The 22,029-nt window shown below is 47.9% G+C and overlaps 1 protein-coding gene across 3 annotated transcripts in view; it reads right to left on the bottom strand.

The window, feature by feature from the left end:
* The window catches only part of OSBPL5 (oxysterol binding protein like 5), a 132,573-nt gene extending 111,018 nt beyond the window's left edge, over positions 1-21,555 (bottom strand). The window contains exon 1 of one of the 3 annotated variants that reach the window (XM_068683482.1): positions 21,406-21,555. The gene's annotated coding sequence lies outside the window, so the exon portion shown is untranslated. Of the gene's footprint in view, positions 1-19,976; positions 20,111-20,581; positions 20,768-21,405 lie in introns of those variants that run through there. The other 2 variants (XM_068683480.1, XM_068683483.1) reach the window with 2 other exon arrangements.
* Positions 21,556-22,029: the final 474 nt, after the last annotated feature.

Here is a 22,029-nt window from a genome sequence, read left to right on the forward strand (position 1 = left end):
AAAGGGGAAACCAGCATTTACATTCATACAAAAAAAAAAAAACAAGAACCAGGAGCGGAGGTGGTTAGGTACAAACATTTCCTTCCACAGAAGGAACTTGTGCACATTGAGCTAACTCAGGGGAGTTGAAGACAGGTGAGACAGAACAAGAACTAGCAAAACAAACTTTTATCTACCCACCCCTTTGTACCTGAAATGATTCAACACAGGAAAGATTCCAAGTCTAAAAGGAAAAAGCTTATTTAGAGATTAAGTTTATAAACGAAAGTCTGCTCTTTGTGTACTTTGCTGCCAAGACAATTTTCAGTATTCTACATTTCCCCTATGATCTTTGTGGGTAATAACTACACTGAGAAAGCACTGGAGCACTATCTGCCATAAGTTTAGCAAGAGGACACAAATATCGAACTCCAGTTTGGGGAAAGTAAAAAGCCTTCCAGTTCATCCTGGAGCACTGAAGACCCGCAAGAACAAAACTAAGCTTTGACGTTTGCGGGTCAGCAATGACCTCATTGACCCCATAACAACAGTGTCCCGCTCTGCTGGGGCCAAACTTGGAAGCGAAGTGACAGCTTGCAGCACTTCAGCCCTAGAAATCTTACACCCCACTTGTGAAAGGCCCTCAGACAGCCTGTCTCCTCCAGGCTCCCACACAGCACGCAAGCCAATGACTTTAACACCAGGCTGACTTCTCCAAGGCTGCTGATGGGCTGATCTCTTTCGTAAACACAAAGATCCAGAGTTGTGAACCATAATTACTGAGATTGCAGATGAATCCAGATTGGGGAATCAAGTTCCAGGACAGGTTTCACTCTGGACTATCTCTTCTGATTTTCATAAGCAGTTGGACCATAGTTTAGTTTCAGCTGAAGGCAATCCAGTTTGCATACTCTGGGGCTGCTCCACAGCATGAAAAAAAAGCACAGGCAGCGGAGATCACTCAAGAAGCAGAGACTATCTGCAAAGCACAGTCTTTATCTGAACCACAACGCTTCTGGAGACACCCTGAATCCCCTCCCACTGCAGATGCACAGCCCGCAACCTCAAAATCAGATGACACCTAAGGTATGTGCTACACTCACGTATGTGCTATCATTCCAGTTGGGCAAGCACGCGTGTAAAAGCAGGGAGTTGGTTTTTCTTTTCCTTTCTGAGACCATTCCCATAATGCACACATTGGTCACGCCTTGCAGCCCATTGAATTAAGTAAGATTTAGAAAGTCACCAGAGCTGGGACCTTGAGACAGGGGAAGTCAGAGCTCTCTGCTGCTGACACCACACACAATTTCTGCACGGTATCCATACATGTTGGATTGCGCAGATAAGATGAAGGCAGAGCACCCACTATCCCAACCCAGTCACTGAAAACAAAAACACGACAGCCAGAGCTGCAGCTCAAGCCACTATAAAGGAGTATGAAGGTTTGGGGCTTCAGGCATAACTGCTCTGCAGGGGCTCTCCCACTCCCTGCACACAGCATCGCAGCAGGCAGAGAGGGGAGAGCATCCTAATCCCGTACCGGGAGGCCCGTGAGCTGCCTCTTGGTTGCCTGCCTCGACCACAACTACTCAACTGCACCTGCACGCCTTTGGCTGTCAAGCAGCAAGGAAGGAGCCCCTTCTCCTTCACCGAGCTGCTCAGGGTGAACTGCCCAGACTCTTCCCGTCATACTGTAAGACACAAAGCAAACAAATTTAAAAATTCCGCGTTTCGTGGAACAAGAAGACAAAAGCCTATTTTGGGAGACAAAGGCCTGACATTTCCAAGGGATGGATCTGTGGTCTTTGCGAGGAGTCAGCCTTGCAGTTTGCAGCCCACGCTGCAGCACTCCGAAGCTACTCACGCCGATTTGCCAATGCTGGTATTTGTGTTTGCGTGCTTGGCACTTCTGGGCTATTCCAGGACTTCCCCCAGTGCTGACAGTACACATTCTTCGCCATGCAAAGAAAGGGGTGACCCACTGCCTCGGGCAGGGGGAAACACAGATAATTGTTTTTGAAAAACAACAGACACGTTTCTGGCTCGTGGGGGAACAGCTCGACCCTGCTCTCCCATCCAGCAGACCACAACAGCTACACGAGCTCAATGCAGCTGCGTGCTGCCTGGTATTTGTAAGGAATTTGACATTTAGATTCTGATTTTTTGTAAAGAGTAAAGCCCAATCTGTTCAAAGACCTGCTTTATCCCACTGGCATTGCCCTCTTGCCCAGTTGGCTTCGATGCACACCACCCAGCATGGCCGTGCATTCCTGTTTAGCGGCAGCAAAGGGAGCCCCAAGACCCTGTCCCTAAAGCCCCTGGGCTCATCCCCTCCCACGGACGCTGTCTCAGCTTCCTCAAAGCAATGACAGCTCTTCTGACCATAAATAGTTAAAAGCACCCAAACACCACATCAAAAAACTGACAATTGTGCTAACTTCTAAAACATAACATTAATAGGCTTTCGCCCCCCTGGATTTAGCCTGCTTTTATACAATTACAGGGTGTCTGTACTCACAGCTCTCCAGTGCTGGCAGATCCCTGTACAAGTGAGATGCGATGGAAAGCCTGGCTTCAATTACAAGCAAGCAGTGGGGTATTTCCACTTGAAAAACCTTACTGTTTGACAACAGCATTTTGCCCCTTACTGAACGAAGCCCTTCAGGTTTTGCAAGGCATTTTGTACACACTAATTAAGCTTACAGTGCCTCAGTGACAGAAGGGGATTTCATCCCCAACATGCAGAAAGAAGCCTGAAACACAGATGAACAAAAATTACTTACAGATAGGGTAGAATAGAATCAAGTGCTGACTTTCCTTGGATGGATCAGCAGTAAGGAAAGAAGCTGCTGGGAGGCAGCTCCCCCAAGAAATTGACTGTGAAGTGCTAATTCAGCCAGCTGGGCTGGAGAGCGCAGGGAGGAGCAGAGGAGAGAAGAGGCCGGCAGCCAGAGCACCCACGCTGCTGAGGGCTGGTGACAGCACCCGCTAGCTGGGCTGCCAGAGCGCTGCACACCCACTTGGCCAAAAGCTGTGGGTCTCAGTGCTTCTTTCCACACTGCGCTGGGATCCAGCTACCCTTCCTATTTGAAGGGCCAACCTATCCAAGTTGTTCTTCGCAATAAACAAGCTGTTAATGCTCAGAGATAGCTATCTTTAAGGTTATCAATTCCCTTTTACATGCATTCTCCAGGAGAAGCCAGTGCAAAGTGTATGATGGCATTGACATGCTGAGTTCTCCTTCCATCAAGAACGTAGATGGAAGCAGATAATGAAGTCAATAACATCCACACGAGAACCTTCTACTCTCATCTGTATAGGAAAGTGAACACCATCTCTGCCTGCAAACAGTGCCATTTATACATAATGATGGCATTAACCAAAAAAAGCTAGATACAGAAACTATTATATTCTCCTTCAGCTATTAAAATGATACACACTAAAATGGGGGTGACTACGCAGCAGCAAGGCAAATGAAATGAGACAGAGGCATCTCCTGGGTTAGCACCACAGGCCATGTGTCCCACAGTCTGCAGCCTATCAGAGATTTATAGCATTATTTTTCAGAGACTAAAATGAAATGTCAGTTTCTGGAGAGCCAATATAATGTATGTGCCAATAACTGGGGGAGGGGAGGGAAATATAACCTAAATATGAAGTGAACTGAAAGTGATTTCACAGATAACAAACAAAATGACTATGAGATGGTGTCTGGTTAGACAGACAGAAGGCAGAAAGAGAGGAAAGTGACCTTGTGCTGCACAGAAGAGTGATTCATATGTATGAACCAGATACCCCAAATTACCAGCTACTAGGAAAAGAACTTTATTGCAAATGCAGCTCAACCTCCAACTTCACGAGTGCTGATTCAACCCTATCTGTAAAATGAGAAAACATGGACAAAATAAAGTCAGTCACCTTTCTGAACTTGACCATTTCCCACCTGATAAAAACGTAGCAGCATATAGAGCCAGAGCCCCAGGAGGTATAAATCAATACAGCTCTGTTGTCACCACGGATGGCAGAAGGTAACAAATTTTTGCAGGAGTTCCTCTCTTACCAAGCTAAGCATGTACGCATATGTTGCTTCATCTCCTCCAGCAGCATGCATGCCATGCATGCATGTGGGCACAAACACAAGCAGGTTTCAGAAGCCCACCCCTGCCCTGCTGAGTGTTTCATACTATGTGGTCTTATCTCTGCCCTGCCCTGGTCCTGTTCTGGGCACCAAGGGGAGAAGACTGCATGGATGACAGAGATGGAAAAAGCTCTTCTTCATGTTATGCAATAAAGATGTTTTCTTCCAGAGCTTTAAGCTGCAAGACTGACTTTCACTTTCCAAACAGCTCCAATTCCTGACCTTGGCACAGCACCACAGAGGACTTGCTTCCACTCACATGGATTAACTGTCACTGAGCAACCCACCCAGGCTAATTGGCACAGCCACTCCTTTGCTTCAAAGCTGGCGCTCGCTCACCTATTTTTCCTTCCTCCAGTGAGTACATAACATACAATCATGTGCACAGGACATATAATAGTGACTGAATTATCACCCTACCAACTGGGCAGGGCGTTATCCTGAATAACGACTGCCAGTGCCATCGGGAGGTGGAAACATGGCGCGGTGCCGCACATCAGCCAGCCACAGGCAGGGTGCCCCCCGTACCCGATGAAGTTCAGCTCGCTGCCACACGCTCTGCCCACTCCTGGGAACAGAGATGGAGCAGCCCAGGACTACTTGTAAGCTGGATGTGAGGTAAGTGCACTGTTCCTAACCGCCTCCTGTGGACAAATTCATGTTCACATCCTTATCTGTATGCATCTACACAGTTTACATTGCTTAGGTCCAATAAGTTGTTCTCCTACTGAGCAAAAAGCTTCCTCTGGCACTAAAGCTACCATTCATAAACTTGAAAGGTTTCGGTAGTGTTTAAAAAAAGAGTTGGTCGTGTTTTAGCTAGGGCTGCTATGATTTGCTGTTTCATAATCAATCTCAGCATTTTTTTTTTCCTTTTAAGCACCAGGAGATTGCTTTGAAAAATCTTTGTTTGTAAAACGGGGAAAAAAAGCTTCTCTGGTTGCAGAGAAAAGCTTGGAAATGTGTGCTGAATGCAAGCTAGCATTTAGAAAATGTAATAGCAAAGGGCTCCTTAACCCCCTCATTCCTGAAGTTGGTTTTCAAACTGAGCTTCACAATTTCTTACAACATTGGGATCTCAGACTGGCAATACCGTAATGGATATCCAATGTTACTCATAATAAATGGATGGATGAGCAAAGTATTTCTTGAAAAGCATTGTCCCCAATCTTTTGACTACATTTGCATACTAAAGCTTTAGCTTTGAACATCTAACTGTATGCAATCTGTCTCTGCAGTCTTGAACTGGTTTCTGTGTTATGTCACTTTGGGGAAAAAAGCTGGAATAAGGGGTGGAAGCTCTGAAATTGTGCAGTTTTGCCGCTCTCCCACCAGCAACTTTTAAAGGGCCGTACTTCAGTGCTACACCAAACTACTCAAACCCAGGCTTTCCCTGTCCCTCCTTTCACCTTGCATCCAGTGACTGTGTGGCTTTTGGGGAATCCCCTCAGTTTATCAGAGGGAAGGGAGGCAGGGAAGTCAAACGATCTCCCGGGAGAACTTGGGGCCCAGTGCCTTTCAGGGGGTTTTATGTGGCTCTGGAAGCTTCCCTTGGTTAACTCCCAGCCCCTGTCAGTTAAAAACAAAGTAGATGATGGAAAGTTAAACACCGCTATTGTAAAGCGCCTTCTTAATTTTTAGCACACCTCTGAAGCTAAGTAACAGCAATTAACATAATTACAGCACAGGAGCCTGTCTCCATGCTGGCAGCTAGCTGCTCTCCATCCAGCTCTGCTACTGTCTTTCATCACCTTTGGGCTGTCTGAGCAGCATCTTGGCCTCACAAAGGCTAGGGACTTGGGACACTACTGCAAGCTTAACAGGAGCCCAGCACATCAAACATCTTGGTTTGGATGAATTGAGGCAGCAAGAAAGGGAAGGGAAGCAGCTAGGGGAATCTTTAGTCACCACCCAACGTAATCTTCCTTGGCATGACCCAAAGATTAAGTGGCAACACAGCCCCATCAGGGCCCATAACCACTTATGTCCTGACTTGATTGCTCTACAGTCATTTCTTTTCCTGCATGGCTCTTCAAGGCTCTGCTAGGCCACTTGGTGGTGAATTTTATACAGTGAGTGGGCAATTTCCACTGCAGCACATTACGAACCTCTCACAAATATTCCTCCCTGCTTCGGGGAAGAATGCTCATCCATCAAACACCTTGGTGCCATTCCGGCTTGCCATGCGCTGTAATTATTTGCTTTGGCACAGCAGATCTCCAGGCAGCAGGCAGGCATGCTCTTATTTTCCCCAGCGACAGCATTGAACAAGGAAAGCATATAAATTATAGCAGTCTTGGGACTGCGTTCATTTATCCTGCAAAGAATGAGATGTTTATGTCTCATACTTTTTTAAAAATAATGTTGTGTTGCTGCTCCCATCTTTCTTGCCTTGAGAAGGGACAGCGCTGAAAACTTATCCAGCCTGGGCTCCTCAGAGTGGAAAGAAGAAGCTTCACCAAAGAAAACTTCATTTCTCACTCCCCTAGTGTTCCCCAGCCTGCAGGAGCCACCCTGGTTATCATCAGCGCCGTATTCCCATGTGTGCATGGCCAGATGCAAGCTCCTCGTTCCTCTGCCTGGTGCAGATCCTGAAGCCATGAGCTGCCTCCACCCTGGCCAGGGGAAGATGAAGATGTAGACAAAATACTGTTCATATACTTGACCATAATATGCTCCACCACCTCAAATACAACAGAAGACGACAGCGTTAAGGTGTCTGAGCTCTGTATGCTCTGGGGGAGACAGGGAGAGGTTCTCCATCGCCAGTTTTACACCCATCTTCCATCATTTTACTCTCACAATGCAGCTGCTCTCTTGGATACTGGAAAGTTGAGAAACTCCTAAAAGAGCATGGCCATCTCCAAGCCTTGTCCTAGCATGGATGCAGTTACTATCAGAAGACAGCAAACATTTAAAAGGACAGGAAAGGAGGAGGAACATGCAGGTTGCATAAGAAAAACAAACTAATTTCTGCAAAAGGTATTACAAATGTGCCTGCAGCGCCGCTGCCAACATTTCAGTGTTCTCTGCGGTTTTGCAGACCACCCTTGACTGGTGAACTACCAGGAATAATGCAGTGCAGCTCTCCAAGCAACCCCTGAGGTGGCCAAAATGATCAGCCTAGGAGGTTCTGCGAGACTTTCTTCCCCATGCAGTTTATAGTTTTCCCAAGGCACCCATTTTAATCCAGAAAAACACCACCACAGAGGAAGAGGGCAGCTCCACAAAGTCTGGGGAACAACGGACCCACATCACAAAGCAATACAGTTGCTCCAACACGGTTCTGAGAGCAAATTTCTCTTATTGGGAAAGTTCTTTTACAAATTCTGACTTCAGGCCACCAAGCCAGGTTTGGGAACCAGGCACAACACACTCAGGCTGCAGAGCCAGGGCTCAAAGCATCACTTCTGCTTGCAAACAGGACAGGTCCTGCTGTCCTCCAGCTCCTCTGTGTCATGCCGTCAGCCTGTGAAGCATAGGTGGCTCACAGAAAACAGGACCAAAAGCCCAAAGGCATGCAAAGATCGTGACTTCACATATTCAAGCAATGAGTACAATCATGGGCCTGATTTCTTTCCTGTTTCCACATACTTCCCCCGCCCCCCCCGTGATTTCAGTGGGACTTGGATTGATATATAGAATCTGAAAGACCCATTTTGAGCTAAGGAGATATTGAAAACACTCATTTTCTTTGGGAGGTACTTAGACTGCCTCTCTTGGCAAGGAATGGGCCAAGCCAAGGAAAGTAATGTACTCCTACCTGAGTGGGGCACCTGGGAAAAATAAAGCAAAGGCCCCAGACTGTTGCAAGGCTAATAGACGAAACCTTGATTGAATGGTGACTGCAAATTTTATCCTGAATTTTATTGGTAGCAATAAGGGGAGCTGCTGAAGCATTCTCTGTTTCCTTAGCATCTTATCCAGCAGTCCCTGGAATGTATCAATGTCAATTGGTATTTTTTCCCTGGGACACACATCTATGCTGGCAGTTTCTAGCTTTGGCACCACAACACATCATCTCACTTAGAGCAAAAAAACAGCAAGAGATGCTAAAAATAACTGAATGAAAACAAAAGTGTTTCGAGTGCCATGAGTTACCCTCCCTTCCTTTTCTGTGACCCTGATTTTATTTCCAGTGACCACTGAGATAGCCTCTGATATTTACATAACATTTTCCCCCAAATAGAAGCAGGAGATATTTTCTTGAATTACATTTATGAAAAATGCAGATGGATATATATATGTGTGTATATATATATATATAGAGAGAGAGAGAGAGAGAGAGATAAACAATCCAAAGTTCGAAAGTCTATGAAGATCTAGTGAAAATATTAGAAGGCCAGGCAGACTGTGAGTAAGACCTGAGTGGCAGCCCGAGATGTACTTCCCCTCCACACTTTCCAGAAGCTGCTCATTGAGTCCAGCCTTAAGCTGGGGCGGAGACAGGCCACAGAAACTCCCAGGATGAGCTAACACCAGTATCTGGTTAAAGAGAAACATGACAGCCATCAGCCAGGCTGGGAAGTTACCACAATCTTGCAGGCATTACAGGATCCGTCTGCCCCACAGCGCCCTGCCCACTGGCTCCCTTTCTGCTGAGCTCCGACCATCCTGAAATTAGGACCATTTCTGCAGCCTCCTTCAAAGGCTCCGCCTTTATAGCTCAGCCTGTCTAAAGGCAGTGCTGGCAAAACAAAGTGGAAGCGACTGTATTTGACGCAAGACATATTGCAGAAAGCAGGAGGAACAGTACACAAGCCTGAAGAGCAATCCTGTATGCTTTCATAAGGGAAACCGTCTGCATCCTTAAAGAAGAAAGGGTCTTGTAGAAGGAATGACCTTGAAATGTAAATCATCCTTAGAAAAAGGATACTTTCAAGGTTAAGCTCAAGATTTTTGTGCTTTATGTGCTAAACGTAAACCCTCAGGGGTTTTCTAAGGTCTGTTTAGGCACCCTGCACAAATTTGCTGGGTGAAGAGCAACACGTTTGACAGAAAACCCATACATTAACAGTGTGTTATTCTGCACAAGAAAGACAAGCTTTCTAAATAATTATATACACAGGGCTAGGAAAGCAGCCCTGACAGTGCCTCCCCACGTCTCTTGGGATGGCTGGAAGCTGGGAACGCTCCTTCAGCCCCCGCACAGCCAGCGGCTCGCCCCAGTGCAGCATTTTCTAACACAGCAGCCGCTTCCAGGAGCAACATCTGCAGCGTCTCGGCACATATGATGCTCTTTACAGAAGTAAAACCCACTGGGTTGCCCAAGAATGCTTTGGCTGAAGTAATTAAAATGGCACTACAGTACTTTTTGGGGGAAGGAATTCATTGCAAGCAGCTCTGGCTCATTTCCAACACCAATTAATAGCAAATTGAATTCTTGTGCAGCTAAATAACACAGCTTCTGCCCACTGAACTTTCAGGTAACAACACTATAAAAGGCTAAAAAAAACCTGACTCACTTAGCCAGAGACCACGCCGGCTGTTTCCCCCAGTGCAGTCCATTTTGTTCTCCCTTTTTTGAAAGTATTTGCATTTAAGTTCCTTTTGAGGGTAGTTTGGCAGCAATAACTACAGCACACAACTCCACTGTCCACTCTAAGCTATGTAATTGTTGTAATTCAGCTTTCTAGGCATGTGCTCTTAGATATCCAAGAAGGGGCAGCAGCAAACGCTGCCTAACAAGACAAACAAGCCAGCGCTCCCCTGCAAGACCTTTTTGTTTGCTCCCTTGAAGGAAAATGCACCAGCTGCCCCACGTCTTTGTGCAAAACAACAGAACTCCTTAAATTCATGGCACTGGGACTGGTAGCCCTGCATGGAGCTGGCACCTTCCTCTCTGAGCCCACGTGCGTCCACCTGAGCCCCCAGTGGCTCCAAGTGGGCTGCCAATGCTTGCCCACCGCTCTGCATGGGGTGAGGGCACAGCTGGACAATCTCTGCATCCGTCAGGGCTGTTCAGGAGAACAAGAAAAACTGTGGTGTTTGCAAACTGGGGTATTTTGAAGGGAAAAAGTCAGTAGGGAAATCTGGAAGAAAAAAAAAAAAAAAAAGGACGCAACTTGGTATTTTACTGAGTTACTGTAGTTCAGACATCGCAGAGGCTTAACAGGTAATATGCAAAGCCATTGACAAAATTAAGAATATTTAAGACCTTGTGAACCAGAGGACAGAAAGATGATCCCAGTGGTCTTCAACTTAATTTCATTTTCCAAGCACCAGCTGCTGATCATTTCTTTTCACTGCTGCATACAGTACTCAAAACTTTCTTCCCTATACCCTTCTTTTTACACCAGTGACACACAAGATACTTGGGATGCTCTAACTTATTTCCATACAGTTGTACCAGCTGGTAAGTCACCTTTTACACAGCTGTAGATGGCTGCAGTTTCATTGCAAGTAAGCACGCTCCCTTTAATAAGAGCAATCAAATGCCAGGATTTGTAGGAAGTAACTTTTTCCCTTGACCTTTTTAGTACTGGCCAAATGTCAGCAGATTATTAAAGGGCAGGGAGCACAATCTATGATAAATAATCTTGTGTTGCTGTACACCAGACCAAAACGCCCCCTCCTCTCTGTCCAGACACGTACTTTGGTTTTCCAAAACAGCTCTGATTTATGAATTACAGATAACCAACAGAACCTGAGCGCCAAGTGCAATACAGTGGGTGAGCAGGGCTTGCTCAATTCCTGGAAGCTTACACAAGGATGGGAAAAGGAACAAAGTACCAGCAAGAACATAGCCTTACTTCTATAAGTGGCAGCTACAAGATCACTGCTGGCATAACACATGCAATCTTTACCTGAAATACACCATCATGGAAAATTGGAAAAGACACAAAAACCCGCAAGGCTGTCTCCAGGTCTTAAATCAACTGCAATGAGAGATTTAAGGTGTTCAACCTACTTAACTAATCAAAGGCACTTAAAGCATCACCTGATCATAGACTGCAATTACTTACAGGGAGATGTCAGAAAGCTAGAAAAATGAAGCTAGAAAAAAGCCAGATTAGAGAGAAAGTACACATCTTTTATTGTAAAGATAATTACCCTTCACATACTTTACTGAAGAGCACAAAAGACTCACCACCAGAAATTAAAATGCACCGCACACGTAAGATGCATGCTGCAATTCCGCCATTAGTTACCGAACTTCAGGTAAGAATACTGGGCTAAAACACCACAGCTTGCAAATAAAGTCAAATGAGATGGAGAGAACTGACAGCTCTGGCTTTAAAATCCAGGATGCAAACGAACAAGGCTGAAGGGCCCAAAAAGCAAGTGCCAGTCTTCCCACCTGAGCCTTCTCAGGCTCGCCCAGCACCACAGCCCACCGCACCGCAAGCAAACGCCGGGGCAGCCTGCGCTGCTTGTTGAACGTTTCCAGCCCCTGAACACTGCTTTTATGCTCCACTTCATTCTGCTAAGGTCCATTTCCAAATGAGCCTGAAGAAAAACTGCTCATTGACTTCAGTAAAATAAGCCTTTTATTATTTCATGTGCTGTTTCTTTTAGTGATACTCCAAACTAAACGGTACAGATATTTACAATAGTGGAAGTCTCATCTGTAGTTCATCTCAGAGAGGCTCACTGAGCCAATGGCTTATGGCACAGCAGGATTGCCCATTAAAAATAGTACGGTATAATTCAAGGCTTCCTGCAGGCACCGTCTGTATGTGCAGCTCAGCTCATGCTAGAAACATTATTAAGAGCTACAGAATTAAACTCACCATTTAATTTTTATTTGATGTTGAATGAAAGCAAAGAGCATGACTAAAAAGCAGTAGTGAAAGAAAAAGAAATAGACCTGAAGATTTCCCTCTAGCTTTATCAAGAGAGCAAACAAACATCCTCTGCCTTGGACAGAGCAGGCAGAGGAGGCCAAATAGCCTGGCAAAGAGATCAGACCCTCTGAGTCTTGTAGGTGAACAAAGGTAAATAAACAAAACCACTACCCCAAAACTTACTTGGTGTTCATTATGAACCTCATAACAGAGGTTCAGGGATGGAAGCCATCTCCCCACAGCTATACAAAGTCCATGACGGAGGCAGGAGCTAACACTGAACTCCTGAATCCAAAGCCAAACTCCGTAACCACAAATTGTCCTATTTCCAGTGCCTCAACCTGTCTGAGTCCAGAAAAGGCAAACTACAAGGTGAAGGGAGGGAACAGAGAATTTCTCAGGAATATTTCTGACCCACCTAGAAGCAGAGAGCAGCAGTATCGTAGCGAAACTCATCTGTGCAAGGCTCCCATACTGCAGCCCACAGAACAAGGGAATGAACTTCTAGTGCTCACAATCCTCAGCTTTCTGAAGTTCAAGTGGGGCTGACGCAGACACCTTTCAAAGCAGGCAAAAAGCCCCGTGTTGCTTAATGCTTTGTGAACAGGGCACTGGAGAGCTCAAGAGGTGAAATCACACTGCCTCCCCCCCTGGAAGCAACTGTTTCACATCCAGCCTGGATCAGAAGTGTCTGGCGCAATAACCTGGGCTCCTGACAGACTTAGAGAGGCAGGAAAACGGCCAGAGCGCAATTCCCAGCAGACCAGTGCACACAGTGGACAAATCCCCAAGGATAAGCTTGGCAGCAGTCCTAGGAGGACAGCAAGAGGAGCCAGCAGGGGGACTGTTGCAGAGAAGTGGTGTCCTGGCCCCCAGGGTGCCAAGGTGAATTAACAAGGGAGCACACTACAGCCTCCACTTGACAGCTCCTGCTTCTGAAGACAGCCCAGTGAAATCCTGTCCCAAATAAATCACTTTTATTTGCACGGAGAGGCAGGGCATGCTTGCAGCAGCTTGATGTTCACAGGTGAACACTGCCATTCCCGTTGGCGCTAAGCATGCCCAAACAAAGAGCTGGTGAGCTCTTCCAGGGGGCCACAACCCCGCACACACTCCACCTTGTGATCTGGCAGCCAAGCAGGGGAGCCAGAGGGAAGCAGCCATCAGCACAGGCTGCCACAGCTCCAGCCTGCAAAAGCAGCGGAGGCAGGCGCTGGCAGCTCGCAGAGGGACCTGAGCTGTCGCAACCCGCTCCGAGCATGGAGCAGCAGCCAGCTCCACCTTACCCTGCAGCATGGGCAAAGCACAGGAGGGACCGGAGCCTCCGAGGAGCCGTGTTGTGACCCACGGCCTTCTGAGCTGACTCCTGCAGCAGCTTTTTGGGCCGTGCACCTGCTTCCATAGCTCCAGGCTGGGCTTGGAGTCGCAGTCAGGTTCTTCGCTCTATTTCCACCGTCACTTTCCCTCCGAGCGCCTGCTGTTTCCTTACGCAAACTGCCACAGCCCTGAGGTGCAAATGGCAACAAGGTCTTCTAGCAAAACCCAGGAGGCATCAATAGGTCATTAAGGACCACATTAGGGCAGATTTCCTTTCCAGCTGGAGCAAACCTTCAATCTCTTCTTTCTTTCCCTGTCACAGTTATGGTAATACTGCAGAACTATTCATTATCCTCATCTTAGCTAGAAAAGCCCCTTTCAATTTAGCACTTAATATAATTATGGAAAATTAAATAGTGTTTAGGAAAAAAAACTTACTTTTCCAGACCTATTATCTTACCTCTGCGAAACTATCAGTTAAAAGTGGATCTAGCTATTAAACAATGGGGTTTTGTATCTATTCAGTGAGCAGAAGAGTGAGTTATTAGACTGAAAATCATTTAAATTATATTTCCAAATTCAATACTGCATCTTCAAGGGAAAATGGTAGAACCTCAATGGTAGCACAGTGTCCCTTTTGCATTGTGGAAACCTGAACACCAATTCTCTGTTCGTGTTCATGCACCACAGTGGAGCTTCCTTTTTTCCTAAGAAGGAAAGATTTGTAGTTCACTAAACAACAAGGCAAGTAATTGCCTTTATGTGCTTTCAGCAAAAATTCTCTCTGAGATTTATTGTTGACTTGATTTCTCTTTAAGACACATGCAGGACAAAAGCAATTGGCTGCTATGAAGTCAGTGGGAAAACATACTGAATCCCAGGGGGTCAGGAGATTCAATGTGGGAGATTTCCAGGAGGAAATCAGGTAAGAAGCCACATGCATTGACTTGTCACCCTATAAATGTAAGTGGTAAAAGCTTGGACTATCCAGCTCTGCAAGCACTGCCTCTCACAAACAATCTGGTTCAGTGCAGTCAATGTGACTTCACTTGCGAGGACAAATTGCAAACGTTCCTTCTAGGTCTAATTTAAGCAATTAATTTCTACACCAATATTTGGGGAAAGAGGGGAAAAAAGGCAATGCATCTAACAAGAAGTACCTAAGAGGCAGGTATGTCTTGGCAGGGTCAATTTGTGTTCTCAGTAATCACTCAAACACTGGCCTGCTGGCCTGTAATACTTGAATTGATATGAGAAGCATCATTTTGAACACAGTGCAAGCATACCAACCACAGGGAATAACATACTAAGCAGGAAGCATCCTTATCATGTTGATGTTCAACAATTGAAAGGACATTACCAATAATTAGAGCCAGCTCCAGAACTGCTCTCTGGCAACCATGGATCTTTTTGGGAACAGCAAGGTTTGTATTAATACAATGAAGTCAAACGACAGCAGCTTTATAGCAGAGAGCAACACTGTATGTTTCTGGGAAAAAGAATTGTTAGCTCCATGGGAATTATTGCAGTTAAATTGCTTCTGAGTCACGTCGGTTGTTGCTCAATGTCTCTCACTTGGTGCCTACCTACTTTTCATTTCCTCATGAGGATGCACCTGTTCAGAGAAGAGGAAAAAATGGCACTGCTGCACCCTCTTAGCTAAATGAGTTATCATTCAGTATCTTGCTGACAAAATGGGATTCCTTTCATTTACATCACAGAACAGCCCTGCAGAAGCGAAGGGCACGCCACAGTAGTCATTGTGTGAACCCACAGCAAGGGAAAGACCTTGACACCACAGGACCTGTAATCCAGGCAGGCAAACCAAGACAAGAAAGGCATGCGCAGGTGACATAACCTTCTCAGGGGCGTCTGTGGACAGAAAAGGCTTCCACACTTCTCAGGCGTGCTCATGGCTACAGCATCCTCCTTCACAGTGCAACTCATCCTCTTGCAACAGACAGCTTTCAGCACCTACGCTGAGGGCTCCACAAGCCACAACGTGAACACCAGCTAAATAAAAGCAGGGTTAGGTGCCTGACAGTCTGGGCTTCACACACACAGCCTCCAGCCCTGTCCGTAGCCAGAGCTCCCAGGGTCTACTGCAGTGCGTCGGTGTGTGACTAGGTGAGCAGAGGGTACTGCAGCGTGCCTCCCATGGCACTGAGTAACAGGAGAGCAATTACAGGCAACAAAGCCTGCATGGATCATCAGCCAAAAACTTATGGCCCATTGGCATTCAGTGAGCCTGAACTGAAAACAAAAAACCCCAAACCAGTCCGTTGGTATTTATCATTTTTAAAGTGTCTCCTTTTCATGATGGTGCTGCTGACAGCAGGGCAAGGAGCCTGGACCAAATTAACAGATGCTAAGAGAAGAAAAATTTTAAGCTGAACTCAAAGCCACCAAGATTGCATTTTTCATGCCTAACACACTGAAGTCCTGCTCTCAACTGATGAAAACAGAGCACCACAAAAGGCAGCTTAAATTACTACTGTGTCCACTGGTGCTGCGACTGGTGTGGTGCATTCAGCATCCACTGAAAGCTTCATAATCCAAGTGAGGATTTCGTACTTTATGGGGAAAAAACACTGGCATTGCTCAGACCTGAACAGTCTCTGACCCACATATGAAAGGAAAGGTCATGAAACGATCTGCAAATCCAGATTTCTTTCCTTAGCAAGGTAAGGAGAAAAAAGTTATTCACTATCAGCGACCATCAGGCTCGCAGCACTGTGAAAGTTATTTTTTCCCCCAAAAACAGCACAGCAAGAAGAGGCAGAAAGATTCATTTTAGAAAATGTAAATCTCATCTATTTGCATCCGTGCCAGGAGCTTACCAGAATAAACCCCACTGGCCCAGCATTAATTCCAGTGGTAATTTCACATTCAGCTTCCAGGGATTTTACAGATGAGCCAGCAGCAATTCCCCAAGCAAACTGTGCAGTAGTTGATAAAGTGTCAAAAAGCCTCAGTCACCTCCCTGTACCACATAAGGGATTCTCTCCTGACTCTGAAAGTCATACTAAAAAAGAAAAAGGTTACTGTTTTTTAAAAAGAATAAAAAACAAAACAAAAAGATCTTTTTCTGCCAAGATTACCCACAGTGACTAATAGCTGCCCACACCATGCTGTGGAGCAGAGCTCCCTTCCTCTCCTGAATGGGACATGGCAATTGCTCACTGCCAGGAGAGAATTCCCTGTCACTGCAATCTGGGGAAAGAGCAAGACAACTGAGCAGTGGAACACCAGCGTAGGTTTCTCACTCTTAACTGGCACTGAACAACGCAGGTAACAAAAGCCGAGCTCTCTGCAGCGCTGAAGGTGGGAAGGAGCAACACCAGCAGCTGTCTGGAACAAACTGCATTAGCATAGAAATTAAAAGTCCCTTTTTGAGCAACCTCGTGTTTTTGCTGTAGGCAAACTGAAGAGCTACACGACTGCTTTTGTGCTCAAAGTGCTGGGTTGGGAAGCGGAAGGACCAAGTTCACGGTCAAGCTCTCCACTCAACAACAGAACAAGGCATCTCCTTACTCAGTGCCTCTCTTACACGGGTAAGCAGCAAGTCAGCTTTTATCCTAGCCGTCGCTGATCAATTTAGACAGCATTTCCTCTGGGACTCTACTACAGTAGCATCCCACTCAGGGAATACACAGAGAATTGCTATTGCATTATTCCTTGGGGGTACGATTTCACATTGATTGATTCACTGACAGATTAGAGAGGATGCAGCAGGCAGACTCGGTGTTTTTCTCCACAGCGACAGCTGTACACATCCTGGCTTATCAAGGACCCGTGTATTTCTCTTTTGGCTTAAGTCAACTGATTTTACACAGATTCTGGAACCACAAGAATAGCCACCACGTTGCCAAACACCAAAATTCACACAACCCTGCAGCCCACTCACAAGCAGCCAGAGCTCAGCCAGGAGTTTAACAAAACCTATCCCAGAATTTGTTGTTTAGCACACGGTTATGGAAACTGGCCCACAGCATGGGCCTCAGTGGCACATCAGTTCAGACAAGGAACCTTTAGGCATACACCTACAGACAATGAGAAGAATCTTTTCAATCCAGAACAGCATTTATTAATTAATGCATTAATTCATGCATTTAAATCCTTTAGCTCAAGAGGAGCTTAAAAGAAACAATGGCACAACTTCAACTGTACTTCTGCAAGCACAGCACAAAACCACCTGAACTTACAGAACACGGGATATGGTTGGATTTTTATCCAGGTTGCAAAAACAAAACAGCTGGACTATTCTGACCTGAAAATACATCCACCTTTCACATTGCTGTCCTTTTTTGATGGCAAGAAACCACATGAGAGTAACTCTTACCAGCAGGTGCTTCCCATTTTGCAGAATTCCCCTCTAACCCCTTCACCTTTTGGTATCAGCCCAAAACAAGCACAAAACCTCAACACCCTGGAACAGTACTCCAGTGCTTCAGAAGCATGGACATCAGTGAAGCAGCCTCAGCTTCTGAGTCCCCCTGCAACAAAACCCTCACGGTCAGCAGCATTATGGCAGGAACACTTTGCTGGCTCACCTGATCTCACATCTGGAAGAAAGCATCGACAAACTCACTGTGCTCCCACCACCTCCAGGGTTGCAGCGGAGAGAAGCATTTCAACGAGCAGTGTCAGAGCTGCTGCTGGCTGAGGGCTGCCTTAAAAATATTCAGTATGCTAAGATGTGTTGTGTCCAATTAGCATCACAGCAGAAGCACATGGGTAATAGATTTTGCAGGCAGGAAAGCTGCTCCTGGAGAGCAACCAATCAACACTGGAGGAGGCAGGCACAAGGCCTTCTTCCTTCTCTCCTTCCAAGAGAAAACCAGGGCAGCGTGTAGCCAGCTTTGAGGAGCAGCATTTCACGTGGGCTCTGGGACCCAGCCCTCTGCAGGAGGCCTGGGCAGGCCAAACACCGCTCCTCAGCCCTCCGCAGAGGCTCAGCATATCAAATGGTGTTTTTCAGGATGACTGTCTCCTTCCTCGCACAGCCAGAAAAAGCCACAGCACTGGGGAGGGGCTGGGTGAGGCCAGAACCTGTGATTTAGACACAGCCCGGTGCAATTAAATGTGCCGCAGCCACACTGCTCCGTAGGCGCTGCAAGCTTCACGTGCAGCAGCGGCGCCTGGGAGCAGCTGGCTTGCTCTGCCAAGCCTGGTGCTGTGCAGAGTCTGCACCAGCAGTAAGCAAACCCAGCCCAGTGCTGGGGCTGGCTGCCACAGTAGGTCGCCGTCATTCCTACCCAAACCCACACGGATCTGGTGTGTGGACTGTCTGCTCCCCTTCCCTGAGCTGCTGCTTGGGTTTCCTGTACCTTGGTAACCACGGCAGGGGCGCACCAACACCTTCAGCGCACTGCCAGAGATGTCTCCCATGGAAGAGCAGAGGCATGAGGAGCGGCGCTTCTGCCTGAGAAAGCTCTGTGCTCCCGAGGCTCCAGGGGCAGGCAGGCCGGGAGAAGTAACACCAAATGCAGCTTTTTCCTGAATAAGACAGCGAGGTCAAACAGCACAAACCCATGCAGTTGCAGAGGGAGCTCAGTGCCCCTTGGCTCAGAAGCAGCTGACATACATCAGGACAGTCCCATTTTTCAGGGCAGTCTCATTTTTGCCTTTTAAGTCCGTGATCCAGCCCTAAAAGCCCTCCTACACCAGCAACGCTGACAATCTCTCCGCCACCTCCTGCGGCCAGCAGGCCCCTTAGATACGAAACAAGTCTGACCTGATTCAGATTGATGTAAAGAAAATTTCCACCAGCTACAAACGTAATATGAATTTGGTAAGTCTGAGTTTGCTCTGAGCACAGCACACAGCTGCAGACATCGCCTATTGCAGACTACAGGAGCAGCCTCTCCCTGGAGGCACCCCACACTGCGGTGCTGCTCTGGTCACCGAGCCATTTGCCTCCTGCTACAGCCCTGAGAGCACCTTGCTCATCACCAGCACTGGAAACCGAGCCACCTGCACTGCACACGCCTCCCTCCCACTCACCTGATGAATCAGTGTTGCAATATAGCACTGAGAAATTAAATTAAGTACCATGAAAAGATTAGAGCAGTAAATCCTCCTTTCGGTTACATTCAAGCAACACCACGATTAAATCATTCCTTTGCTTCGCACTCTCTGCTTCAGCCTCGAACAGGCTGCGGGCAGAGCGAAGGCCTGCGTTTTTGGCCTCAAATCACAGAACTGCCATCCCTGCCTTGGGCAGTGGCAGCACAAAGCAACCCCTGGTGCCCCACCTGAGCCCCCCGCTGCCCCCACATTGCTCAGAGCTCTCCCTGCTGGGCTGGGGACAGCATATGTGCAGGGTCACCTGCCACCTCACCAAGCAGAGAATGCCTGTTCTCTGCTTTCATCAGGAAAGCTTGCCACACGCAGAGAGGAGCTGCTGCAGCACGACTCAAGGCTCATCTCATCTCCCTCCCCGTCACACCTCTGGGGACACCTGCTGCCAAGGAAAGGTGGCAGCTGGGGACAAATCCAATGCAGGGGCTGCTCTCTGCTGCACGGACTGTGCTCAGTATCACCATCCTGTGCATCGGTGAGACAGAGGACAGGAAGATTTTGAGCAGAAAGATACCACCGTAGCTGGATGAAGCGAGGAAGTATCAGCTTCAGACATAGCTTACAGACATAGCTTCCTCCTCACTTATGTTCAGCAATTACAGAACTTGAGGTTTGTGCAGCACTTGAACAACATGGTTTCTGACCCAGCAGACAATTAAGTTTGCGCTTACATGTTTGTATCTCCAGAAATGCTGCCTTGCTTCATCCAGTTCAAGCCAAAAGCGTTCCCAAACTCAGGTCTACAATCTACCTGGCTTACAGACAGCAGCGCGTATGGTCTCCAGCACAGTATCCTTTTGAGGTCCTACAGGAAAGGTAATTACCACCCTCGTTTACACTTAAGCAATTAATATCACTGGAGACAGCCTCCTGTTTCCTTGCCATCCTGGCAGAAGTACCTTACAAACAGGCTCCACCAAACAGATGTGCCTGTGGGGCTGAAGAGGCGAAGTCCCCCTGAGAGCCCACAGCCCCCCATGTGCCAGCCGCTCGCCTCCACCCAGCCCCAGGGTGCTGGGACGCCCCCGGAGGGCACCCCGCAACTCCCACTGCCAAACCCCAACCCACAACAGGAGCACGCTGTACTGAAAATCAGACAGCCTGCCCACGCAGGGGAGACAGGCTGGCTTTGGAAAGAATGGGTCTGTGGGGGTAATTGGCTTTTAGGGGTTACTTTAGGGATGAAGGCTTTGGGTGGCATTTCCTTGGGGGGTGGCTTTTGGGAGGGATGCAGCCAAGCCGAGGCTGGAGGTGGGGGATACCCGGTGTGCCTTACCTGGCCGGGGCACCCCAGGCCCCGTGCGGTGCCACCTTCAGCACCCTGCACCTCGCCGTGCTGCTCGCATCGCTGCCAGGACACAGATGGGGGCGGGTGGAGGGGGACACGCGTGGGCCCCCGGAGCAGTGAGCTCGGAGCGGTGGCCGCAGCCGGACAGCTGCTCGGGGGAGGCGGCGGTGGCAGGAAATACCAAAAGACTGATCCAACCACGCTAGGGAGGGAGGGAGGGAGGGAAGAAAGGGGGGAAGAGAGGGAAAAAAATAGAAGGGGAGGGAAAAAAGAAGGAGGAAAAAAAAAGAAAGGAAGCGTGCAAAACGCGGGCGGGATCAGCACGGAGCGGGCATGGAGCTCAGCTCCGTTCTCCTCCTTCCCCCAGCTTGGTTCTTCCTTCTCCCAGACACAGCAAGAGGCTGAAGCCAAGGCAAGACCCAGGGTAAATAAACAAAAGCAAGAGCCCTGAACAACAACGAGGCACCCGCAGCCCTGTGCAAGCAGACAGCTGCCCTTTGGGGCGAGGGAGAAGAAAAGCCACCCCTGGGAAGCCCCCACACAAGAGCCCTCCAGCTGCAGGAGTGCTCGGCCCCAGCACCCAGCCACGCGTCTGCCCCATCGTGGTGGCTTGAAGGTGCCTGCACAATATTGAACCCTGAGGCAAAGACAGGCTCCCAGCCCCATGTCTGTGGCTGGAGCAATAAGATCAAGCTGGTGGCGAGCACAGACCCCCAAGCCCCTCTAGATAAGGTTAACAGCCAGGTTGTGACAGCCCTGGCTGCAGCGTGCCAGCCCCCCGAGGGGATGTGGCTTTACAGGCAGCACGGTACCTGGCACAGCACCACGATCTCCAAGCTGCACGGCCACACGCGGGTCCTACAACTCAACGCTGGACTGAAAACGGGAGGTGAAGCAGGACCTCTCTTTGGGAAAGAGAAACCAAACGTCCACCCCAACCTGTGGCGGCAGCAGCAGAATCAAAAGGCACCCAACTTTCTGAAAGCAGTATCACATGAGGGATAATGTGACCAATACGCACGTCTGACTTTCGTCGCTGGCTCTGAGTCACCCATTCACAGCTGAGCCCGCGGTGCAAAGTGCAGCATGAAGCTCAGACTGACGCTTCTGAAACCAGAAGTGTCAAGCCAGATACCCCAAGTGCTCCACTAGCCTGTCCTCTGCACAGCAGCTGGATCTGTTTTCTATTTAGCACGTGCAGCCCCCAATCTGAGACCAAGACCCATCAGCTGTGACACTCCTCGTGCTGCCCAGCAAGCCAGCTTCCAGCTCTGAAGACTCTCCTAAATGAAAACATCTCCCAGACTTCAGAAAGAACCTGGAATTCATCCAAAGCTTCAAGCTCAGCTTGGACAAGGTCGATTTCTCCCATCCACAGCCTTTGGCCAACCCACAGGCTACAGGGGCTCACCCTGCATCATTTACATCCATGTACC

Source organism: Anas acuta, chromosome 5, assembly GCF_963932015.1.
Source record: "Anas acuta chromosome 5, bAnaAcu1.1, whole genome shotgun sequence".
NCBI classification, from domain to species: domain Eukaryota; kingdom Metazoa; phylum Chordata; class Aves; order Anseriformes; family Anatidae; genus Anas; species Anas acuta.